This window comes from Anopheles ziemanni, chromosome 2 (assembly GCF_943734765.1).
Source record: "Anopheles ziemanni chromosome 2, idAnoZiCoDA_A2_x.2, whole genome shotgun sequence".
In the NCBI taxonomy this organism is placed as follows: domain Eukaryota; kingdom Metazoa; phylum Arthropoda; class Insecta; order Diptera; family Culicidae; genus Anopheles; species Anopheles ziemanni.
The window spans coordinates 65,118,539-65,130,538 of record NC_080705.1 but is presented as its reverse complement, the minus strand read 5'-3'; positions in this window follow the sequence as shown (position 1 = coordinate 65,130,538).

The window sequence follows — 12,000 nt, the reverse complement described above, 5'->3', positions numbered from 1 at the left end:
AAGGTTCCGAGGGGTCCGATGAGATGGGAGTTTCGCAACATATTGTGGAGAGATTAGTGTAATTGATCGGAATGTTTGATTGAGCGTTCGATTACGCCACTTTAATTGGTGGGGAATATTTTTAACGGCGCAATTACGCGAGGGTTAATCTAACCGAGAAGTTGTAAGATTCTTGATACAGTGTTTGATTATTGGAAAACGCAATTTATCCTTATGAAATGAAACCAATTCATATCGTAATATTTTGTTTTATATTACGACTCGAAAAAAAAATTAACATATGGCAGACTTTGGGAATGGTTTCAAACCAATCAAAATAAACAGAAAAGAACCCCAGCGTAGATTCCATGGCCAAGATCAAACAAATAATTTTTCCTTCCTTTCGCTCTTCCTGCCACGATGATGGGTGCAGCATTTTGTGAAGCGTCAGCCGGAAATCCAATTTCCACAATGCACCGGAAATGAGCAGCAGCAGCAGCAACAGCGCGTCTGGCGTGGTCCACGGAAAGGAAACCTCACCGATGGATGAATAAATATTTTGCCACCGCCCGCCGGTGCAGTTTTTGCCGCTGCCCAAATTGAAGAACGACCGGCCCATCGGGCCATCGTTTTGGCACAATGTAGGAATTAGTTCTGCCGCAAGATGTTATTGCCCTTCGCCGATTCGTTCCCCCTGGCCGGTCGGTTTACACAATAACAGTCTGGATGGTGGTGATGTTTGATCGAAGGGTCCGGTTCCACGTTTTCGGAACCCGCAAGGGAAAACGCGAAGATGTAGAAGATAGTTTCATCCGGTCCGGATCGTGATGGCCGCGGTATAGTGTATTACTATCCTCGGGTTTCTTCTCCAACGACACGTGACCTGAACGTGTGCATCTCGTTTATGCTCCTTTGCTTAATTGGTTATTAACTTCACTAAAGTGGACACACTGTTAGTGCTGAGTCGAGTGTTTTATGACATTTGGAGTTGTAAGTGTGGAAGTAGTCATTCATGTCATTTGCAGCCAAAATAATTCCCATACTTCCGCTCGTGTGTTAATGGCCGCAAGTTGATGAACTGTTAAAACATACGCCGGAAACAATAATCCCCTTGTGCTAAACTGTGTGTGAAAATCAATCAAAATAGGGGAGGAACAAAGGCACCTAAGAGAAGGTATACAACAATGTTTCCCTTTTTATGTTCTCGCTGGTCGAGAAGAAGGTCGTTCGGATCCGGAAAGGTATAATTGATTCGCATGAAGAGCGCGTACTTTAGCAAACCAACCAACCAATAATCCCTTCGCCAGAGTATCCGCGTTCTCGTATTTTCATGTTCGAGAGAAAGAAGAAAACAAAACGTAACAAAAATGGCCAATCAAATAAAACCGACGACCGTTGACAGCGGAGTTCCGAAGCCGGCAACAAACCGCGGAAAAAGTAATCGCAAACGTCAAAACACGTGCCATCTCAGGTCGGTTTGATTAAACACTTCTTTTCGCTGCCCGGTTCCTCGCCCTTTTCATACACAAATACACACACGCACAGACACATTTCGCCGGATGTGAGTTGCCGGGGCTTATTAAGTCTCCGGGCGTAAGTAATTCGGAAACGTGTCCATTCGCCCGTCGGACGGATTTATGTTTGCGAAGCACGACTGCAGCACGGACTGCCGTATGCTGAACAGGGACCGATGTGGACGGAAATCACCCAAACCCACCGCCCCATTCCCACCTCCCGCTCGCGTTTGCACCTCGATGGTTCTCTGTCAAAACAAAGTCATACACCATTAGGCTCGAGGAGCCAGTTCGGCCAGTGTCCAGCGGGCCGAAGTTCCGCCTCGGCTTAAGGCGAAGGCGAAGAGCCAACGGTCTTTTGCTGCGTTGGGAAGCTGTCTTGCAGATGACAACTGGTGCCCGGTGCAGCAGTTGCTCCTGCTGCTGTTGCATCCTGGCGCCCGGGTGTTGTTTCTGTCGCTAGAAGAGGTCAACACACACACAAACACACACCCCGGACAAACACGCACCACCGGGCGCGTTCGGCTTTTAGACGTGAAAGTGAAATCCCTGTCCAAGGAAAAAGGGCTTTCCGAGCCGGGCCTCTTTCGTAAGCCTACTTCCCGCAAATGGCCTGACAATGGTTTGTGTTTGTGCAGTGCTCGGAACAGGGCAAACAAAGCTGCGGCACTTTCATTCTTGATAGGAAGTGGATTCGGCCGCATTGGAGATTGATTGGTTTACACGACAACATTTGTTCAGATGCTTTCAGCTTAATATGTTGAGAGAAAAATAAACGGTAACATGTTTCAGGTGTTGCGTCCTACTTATAATATTTACGGTAAACAGTTTTGTTGCTGAGCTGACTTTTATAACACCAAGCTGTTGAAGGTTATGCTTTCATTATTTTCCCATTCGAGTGGAAAATAAAATTCACCTGAATGCAATAACATTTCACCCCTGTAGGTCAACGGTTATGAACGGGCTCTCAATTGAATGAAATTGTTCACAGGACTCGCCCGAACGCGGGAATAACTATAATCACCTGGGGTTGGTGGGGGACGCAGGGGAAGGGGGTCGAAAAATTGGGTCTACGGGAACAATACGATTGTGAAGAAAATAATCACCTCTTCTCCGCCCGCCCCGAGTGCTTTAAAGTCCTTTTATTTGTCTGCGTTCTCCTGGTCGATTCCTTTTGCTTCTTCCATCCAAAAAGTGGACACAGGTGAGCTGATGTTCGAAAAATTCACTGCGTTTCACTTTTTTCCTACCCCAAAAACCATAATTACACCCCGCAATGTTTCCCACAACCCGCGACCCAGGAGAGATTATGACGAATGCCAATAACGTGCCGAGCCGAACTCCGTTTATCTTTTATCAGCGCAACGCGATCAGCTACACTACACGAGGTTCGTATCTTATTTTTCGGGACCACATTACCGAACCACATACACGCACATAATTTGGTTGCACTCAATTGCACATCCTTTCACTTTCACTCCCTGCCCGGGCAGCCTTCTTGTCGGGAGTGGTACGACCTGTACAGAATATTTCCAACGGCACTTCTGCCCCTGTCAGGTCCTTCGGGTTTGATGGTGCTCTGCAATTTCACCCGTGTGGCCGTTATGTGATTTTTATGGTGCACTAAATTTATCGCACCATCCTGGTGTTTGGAAGGGCGGACGGAAAAGCGAGCTCACGCCGGCAGAGAATTGCCGAAAAATGCAGCTTCGGGCCGCATTCGATCATTAATCATCGACAGATGAAAACGTCGAAAGTATAAAAATACACACACGTCCGCGTACGTACGTTCGTTCGTAGGTTACGTAGTCGAGAAAAACGTCCTAACCGTGCCGTGGTTTACCACAAACTACCGCCATCGCGGGATCGGTTTATGGAAAGCCTTTTCCTGCTGTTCGGAGGGTATTTTTGTTCCCTTCTCATTTTTCGTTTTATTTTCGTTTCCGTTCTCACATTTGTTCCACGGCGTATGTACGTGTATGTGCCAAACCCACACCGTCCTAGAATGGTTCTCGGATACAACCAGCGGGAGGAGTGGAGCGCCACCACCGGCGAGGAGTGCAACACTGTATCGCACGCGTCCTTTATTTATGTTGATTATTATTCGTCTGCATCGTTCCTGCTCTTTTCCGAAGGGAAATGCGCCTCCGGCGCAATTAAAACGCACCATGCGCCACCGGAGTACGCACGAGAAGGAGTGGCGTTTTTCCGCCGACACAAAATTTCTCTTTCACTCTCTTCACCCTGGCCGGCCTGCCTGTCCCACTGGTTTCTCCCTTGCCCTTGACTTTCGTTCCTTTCCATAACACACACATGTGGTAGGGAACCCCAGGCCCATTCCGCGTTCCATCTGTCAACGTGGGCATGCGGGGTACAGGTATTGGTACACTTTTATGAGGCCTTTTTCCCCCTGCCCGCTCGCCACACATTGCCACCGGGACAATTTTTCCCCCGTGCGAGGTATTTATAGCTCGACTGCTCCAGCCGAATGACAACCCAGAACCTCCCGCGTGTGTGCGTTACCGGCATACTAATGCTCGAAAGTGCATGAACATGCTCGCGAACACGAACTGCATCCAGCTAACACGCACGAAGGCACCATGGCGCACCGTGGTTTAGAATGGCGAACGGTTGGCGCGATCGGACCATTGCGATATGCCGCCTTCTTGACAACGGAATCGTTCTCCGGTGTCCTCGCTTTCGACAGGAAATGATATTCTCCGTCTTTATGCATCGGCCAACCTCGACGGAGGAGCCTTGGAAGTCATCGGTTAAGGGATCACTTCTCGGAAACCCCTTGTAAAAACCCCCGGGGGAAGAGTTTGATGCACCGCAAGAGATAGCCGGGACACGCAGGTCGGTTCACCACCGCCAAGACGAAGGGGCGAAGAGCCGACCGGAGCGGAGATTATCGGTGGCAGATAAGTGCCGATGAGTCGAAGAGGTTGCACCGAGGTTGCGAGAGGGAAAAATTGTTTTGTTCCTGTCCCTTGGCTTCTCCTACCGTCTCGCTGACAAAGGGGCAGCTACGGGAAAGGAAAGGATGGGACTCGTTGGGTTCGAGAGGATTAATGGTTGATGTCGGTTTGATGGATGTACGGATGGGAAATTAATCAACTGTGGTCGATGGGATTTTCGTCATGTGTGCCTTGGTGGTGGTATTGGAAAAAATAGGCTCCGGCAAGTGAAGATAGAGACATGAAGCCGTTGAAGGTCCGTTGAAAAGTCGACACACTTGTGAGTGATATTCTAACCCACGGGGTAAACGCCAACAATGATTTGTTTCCATAAGCGGTTGCATCAATATGGGATGAACAGATAAAAATGGTTAAATTAGTTTTAGAAATAATTTTTGTGTTTTAAATATCAACGATTTCATTGTTTTCGACTGCGTAAGAAAAGTTCGCAAGTACATTTACCGAATACTACAAAACATTCGATTTCGCAAAGTATTTGATTTCGCATATTCTAAAAGCATTGTACCTACGGGCAATCATATAAAGAATATGTTTTTAAAAAATATGTTTATGTATGAAAGCAAAAATTGAAGAGTTCAAAAACTTTGTCGGATAACTTACAGCTTCGTCGCAAACTGGATCGATGAAAATATATTATATCGAATCTAGCCTAACTTTTGCATTTTTACATCTAACCTTTCGCCGTTTGCATGTGTTTGCTTCGACATTTGCATTAACCCATATGCCATTGATTCCAAAACTAAATAAAATTTGTTATTTATACCAAGATTGTTTTTCTGGTTATTGAAAAGAAACGATTTGTTCGAAATCAGCTCACCACGCTCTGTGAGAAAGCATGCTGCTGTAACTGTTTTTATTTATAATGTAAACAAACAAACCAATATATGACGATAGAAAATCACAATTAATTAAAAAGTATGTAGTTTCCAGAAGTAATATAACCTGTATAAGTAATTAACTTATTCTCATGCCTAAGAAACATTTGTGCAAAGGTTGATTAAAAATGATTCAGCAGTTTATGAGGAATTTTAAAACTAAAAACGTGATACAAGAATTTTATGTATATAGATATGGGCAGTTTTTGATAACTTCGGCTTTGATGATACGATTTATTATTTTACATCGATTTACGTCGTTCGATATTTACAACAAAAGAGTAGATTAGAAATTAGAACACAAATTAAAACATTAATATGAATAACAGCTTTAATACCACCAGGTAACAATAATAATTCTAGAAAATAGTCAAAAAAATTACCATTAAATATGTAAAGAAAAATTTAACCTTATTTCATCATGTCATTGATATTCGTTTAGAAATAAAAAAACGTGTTTGTAGCATCTAAACCATCTCATTTAAAAAGAAAAAAAATACTGCTAGTGCTCCGCCTACCCCACACTCTCACCGTCGTTCACATCGCAAAGATTTCAATTAACCTGGTGAAATATCTATTCATAATTTATCGCCCTCCGATAACAGGTATTTTTGCGCCGCTCCATTCCCGGTAGTCCGTTAGCCTGCGATCGGAAGATGCAACTCCAACAAGATCCGCACTGCACCATTATGTGCGTAATGCACGTCAAAAGTGTTCATCGATCCTAGCAACGTACGTAACATGGTGTCTGTCTGTACGCCACCGATGTACGGTAGACGAGAAGGTGGATCGTTAATCGGTAGGTGTTTTATTTTCACCAAGCCCTCCTCTTCCCACCTGCCGGACCCAAGACGGCGGCAAGACGACGGGACACCGTTCACACGTGCGCGGAGTTTCAATCTGACAATTTATCGTGAGATAACGTGAAATTAAAACGAAGAATTAAACGATCGAACGGATCCATTGGACGCGTCTTAGGCCAGGAGGAATAAAGCCGCCTTTCGTCCTCGGGAGAAGGGGACAGAAGATTGCCGAGGCAAAGGTAAAGAAAAAGAAAAACAGCACCCCTTCGAGTACCCGTGGAACGTGTTCTACAGGCTGTAGTAGGAAATGCACCTGGAATGGGGCACGGCCCTCCACAGTGGACCGCCTCGGCCGGTCGGGACTCGCGGGAAGACGGAAAAAGGTTAATAATTCAATTAATAATCATAATTAAAATAATCAATTTTAATGAATTATTGTTGTAAATTAAACCTTACAAGAGATCGGCGATCTCGTGCCGCATGCTTTGCGGAGCCGGGCCAAACATGTGCCGAGCTCCGGAAAGGATTTGCATACACGAGAGGCGGAGAGGAGCGTGAAAGCTTGTGTGAAAATTCTTCGCTTCGCCGAAGAAAGGAAAGCTGTGCAGTTGAGGTCCTGTTCTTTTACAATCTCATCCATTCTAGAATGATCGTTATTAATCTTCGATTATAATTGAGGGAAAGTTTGGTTTCTTTGCCCGATTAACCCGAAACCGGATGTGAGACTTTACCTTTACAAAACGTGGGATGGAATTTAACCCATTTAAAAGGAACCGTAATAAAAATGTAATTCTTGTGTGAAATCATTTTTAAAAGTTCTTTAAAACACCCTTTCAGAGGTTTGATTTTGGTCCCTCTTAAAACTAACAATCAAACGTAAAAGCAGTTGGTTAAGGCTCGAATCCTCCCCTACTCGGTAGCTCTAATCAACCGTGACGGCCAGCTTCCGAGGTTCTGCTCCCTTCCCACACCATTCGAGTTTGATAATGTTTATGGGTTTGTTTGTTTTATGTACTACGGAACCGCCGAAATGCATCCAACCTCAAATGCCAGTGGGCCTCATCGGTGCGGAATGGAACATTGATTGTGGTTCTGTTTTTCTTATTGTTGCTTGGTTTATGTTGGTTGTTGTTGCTGCTGTTATGCCCTGCCCCTTTTCCCCGGATGCGATCAACAAGCTGGTTGACTTTCTCCGATAGTGTGTGATGTGATGTTTGCTGGATGTTGCTCTCGCCATCGAAAATGTCCCCTCGCGGTCGTAATTCTAATCATCGGTTACCAAAAAAAAAACCGCACCCGAAAAGGCGGACGAGAACGACACATCTGTTTCGATTTTGGGACGGTTCACCAATTTCACGTTTGCTTTGATTGGATGGCAGAAGGGCGGGACAGGGCAAAAAAAGGAACATGTTGTAGAAATAACATTGCCCGATGCTGGGCCCGCTTTCAAAATCAACTGTTGATACGGCTCGGTGCACCGAGTCGGCATGGCACCGGAGAAAAGCCCCCCGATGTGTGTCAGCATAAAACCGTGTCGCTATGCCGCGATGCGCTACATAGCCGTGTGCCCGAAAAATAAAAATAACCCAAACCGAACCGGCTCTCCGAGCGGGTTTTTGCGCGGTCTCGAAAATTTGCACATGTCTCATGCGCCGACGAGGTCGTTAAAAAGTAGCTCAAAGTCAATGTTAATGAAGGGTTTGTGCTGGCAAACTGTCACTTCTGCTTCTGCTGTTCGTCTTCTTCCGCAAGGCAAGGCGTTGCGCTTGCGGCGTTTGCTTCACCGTTCTGCGCCATAAACCTGAATCGCCAGACTCTGCCGACTTTTGCGGGTGTTTGATAAGAAAGAACGAACGAAACGGCACCGGGCACCCGGGGGAGTCATCAACGGAAATCGCGTCGCCAACCCAAACCCAAGCACCAAACCACCACCACTTTCCCTCGCGCCCTGGGCTCGGGAAAAATCTGGGCAATTAGTTTCGGCAAATAATTTTCCGAAAATAAATAAACAATCCCCCAACGAGCGCGGCGCGCGGCACCGATGCTGAACGGCTTGATGAAATGTTATGGCTGCGAGGCTTCTTTCCGGTGCCGGCGGTTGGCATTTGTTTTCTGCCCTTCCACCCGCCGATCCGCTGTTGGTCTGGTGCGAAATGTGCCGAGTCCTTGCTCTTTTGGATGGTGTTTTTCCTGCACCATGCGGCTGGGTTGTTTCTTTTTTACTTTGTTGCAATTTCATCGCCCTCCCTTTATTTATGACATGGATTTTCTTCGCCTCACTCACGGCAAACAACAAGCAGTAATTCGGGAAACGGTTGGGTGGTGTCCACTACCGCGACGAATTTTGCTATCGACACTTATCGTATTTAATCAATTTTGTGCAGAGTGCGCCCTACGGAGATTGGTTCAGAAGTGAGCAGAAAAATGGATGAACGAAAAAAACAACATATCCACCTCGCAAATGTACCTTTTGTTCACGGGCCGATCGCTAAAATAAAACGGATACGAAAGAATCAGCAAGGGAACATTATAGGTTCAGCCCATGACTGCAATAATATGTTTTATTTTATTGCTTTTCTTCTACACACAAAGAAAAACTACATGATGACATCGGCGGATGACAGTTCCGAGGGAGTGTTATGCTATCGGTGAACAATGTTTTCATTCGTGGGACTCTGAAACGTTCGAATCCATCTGTTGGCACAAAAGTATGTTGTCGTAAAATTACCACAGCATATCCGTTTCGCACTCCCACGGTGACGTTGCGCTATTGCGTATATGCATGGAACGCCTTTCGGAGCCCTAAAAATTGCAGGTGTGGCACGGCAATTCTACACCGGACCAGATTCCCATTTTTATGCAATGGAGGTAAAGTAACTTTGATGCCTGAAGGCAATGAGCTAAGGATGACATAAAGGCTGAAGATTGTAGATATTTAATGTTTAGCCTGAAGGTGAATTTCTAAATGGTGGTAGACTGTAGAAGGATGGATGAAGCATATTGGTGGTGAAAAATGGTTCCGGGTCTAGTTTGGTAATCGGTTTGTGATGAATGATACCGTTCGGTACTACGGAAACCATGTTGCACTAATGGGATACTCGATTGGGTATCGATAATTTTAGGCAACGTTTTTGAGCAAGCTTCGTACCAAAGTCCGAGGCAAACAAATCGATTCCATTGATTTTGCACATGTCGATCGTTATGTCGAACGATAAAACAAGACACCGCTTCGCGGGTGGCCAAGGACAAGATGCAACAAAAAAAAAAAAATAGCAAAAAGCCACCGGTAGCTTCTGGAGCGACAGGCAAGCAGCGCTTAATCGACACCAATTTAACGGGAGCCAATTAAACTGTTTGTCCTTTTCGATAGTTTCTTGTGCTATTTCAAGGAGACATATGATGGACCACCCAGCAGCAGCAGGGGAGGATACGGTCGACGGGTTTGCTTATCACGCTTCGCGAGACCGTAAAGAGTGATAAAATGTTTACGACGGTCATATTTCCTCGTCAAAAAGGCTCAATTTAGATCCGAATCGTTGCCGTGGACTCATTAATTACGGTCAGAGTAAATGAGTCCGCGGGGGAAACGTAATGGGAATGAAAAATGTAAAAAGGATGACGATATACGGAGCGGGAGAGCGAACGAGCTTTAAACCATGTGGGGAAGGAAATGGGCAGGATGGGAAAAATCAGGTCACCTCAGATCCGGCGAATTCTCCGAATTCCCCAGTGTCACTGGCACTTCGGCGGCCCGGGACCGGTCTGTGACCCGGTTGTGCCATCAATTACGCATAAGCTTCGGACAAAAATCAGCGTCCGATCTAGCGTTTTCAGCGCGAGGAGAACGCTGTCCCAAGTCACCCGGCCGAGCCGTGCAAGCGACGAACCCCCCTTTGCGATCTGGCAGAACCTGTTTCCCCGGTCTCTCCACACACCAAGCCGAGAGAGCGGGAACCGGAGAGACCTTAAAGTGTATGTTATCAAGTCCAGTTAACAAGATAGCTGTCACAGCGATAGCGATCTACCAGCAGCCACCCTGTCGATCCGGCGAGAAGATGGTGGAGTGGTTCCGAAACGATGTCTTCATAGTTCCTGGCTACCGATCTCGGTAGCGGGGCGGCGACGGGGGGAAATGGAAGAAAGCTTTCGAAGAGAGGGAACCTGTCCCACACCGCACACCGCGGTTTATTACAAATCAGTGCCGTTTAATATCATTCCGCTGGCCTTCCGAGCGGGCAAAGACACAGACTAAATTAAGCAGGAAAAGTGTGGCAACGGAACTTACGCCCGAATGCGGGGAAACTGAACGGAACAGAACAGCCACAACCCTACCTTAAACAAACCGTTAGCATGCCAAAAGTATGTAGCATCGATCGGGGGGAGAAACGTGACGTCCAAAATTTTCACCAACCAAGCAGTGTCCCAGCACTTCCGAGATGAATGATGGACATGTCAGGAGCGAATGCATACTTAAGCTGCTCGGAACTATATTTTTCATAGTTGTCACTTTTGAACTGCATCATTCATTTGGAACTTGTCAGCCGGTTGACAGCTGACACCTTTCGGGTAGGCGCCATGAACATTCGACACATTCGGGGCGTGTTTACATGCGCTCGTTCTGGGGCAGCCAAATCGTCAAGCCAAGCAACATGCATTAAACGATGAATTTAAATCGTGAGAAAATGTCACATTTTGGCATGTTCAAAAGAATATTCAAATTTACCGAAAAGTGATAATCCTTTATCCTGTCGTCGTAAACGGCTGTTTGTATCATGGCTTTATTGTAACGTGTGAGAAGAATAACAAGTCAATCGGGTTGATAGGAAAGGACAACAATTCCTTATCAAAATATTATAAAACATTGAAAGATCAGTTTTGCCAGCTGCCCACGTCCGGCAGATGTGCGGGCAATTTACATTCTATCTAGACAAAACAAAAAAACAAGAAATAAGCAAATAAATCATGCTTTCCGAAGTGACATTGAATGCGGAACCAATTTATAGATGCCTCGCCATACGTGCGTAACGTACGAATCGCGACGCCGTTTTGTTTTTTCTTCGCTCGCCGCACGTAAAGCGCGTTTCCTGCCGGATTAAAATTCGTCGTTTCATCATGCGCAACATGCGAACGCAGATAGTGGGCATATAATGCCGTTCGCTAATCCCGCGCGTTATAATGTTGCTACTAAAACCGTCGTTTGCATACCGCGCGACGTTTGTTACCATCTGCCGCTTCGAGCGGACGCGGTGCTGGTTTTACCAGCGGTTCGGAAATCCGCGAGCTCTCCCGGGCGACACACAATCAAGCGATAAATCCAATCACCACAATAAACATTTCGTCACTCTTTAAATCACGCCGTTTGTGGTCAAATGAATGCGGCGACGCGAACCGATCCGACCGCTCCGGTGCACATTCGCTGCCGAACGCGATCTTTTCTGCCCCTTTGGAAGCCACCGTCGATGGGATGGAGCGTTTTATTTCGCGATTCTCTCTTTCTCTCTGTCTTTTTCTTATTCCTCGGCCTCGGCGCCGATCAAGTGCGTCTTCCGGTGTGCCGGCAAACGTGTGGAGCTAACCGGTTGTGGTTAATAAACTCCCGGATCGAATCAAATTTTCATACAATCGGACAAACAAATGAAAAGCCAATCAATTTCGTGCACCTTGTTTGGCGAAAGGGGCAAAATCATGCTGCCTGTCAGCGAGCGATCCGAGCCGGTGGGTTTGTGCAAAAGGGACACTTTTCCAGCGTGTCACACCAGAATTCCCGCGCACTCAACCGAACCGGTGGACGGTGAAAGATCGATCGATCGTCGATCGATGGCTCGACGGCTCGGCCGCTTGTGGGTGGTGT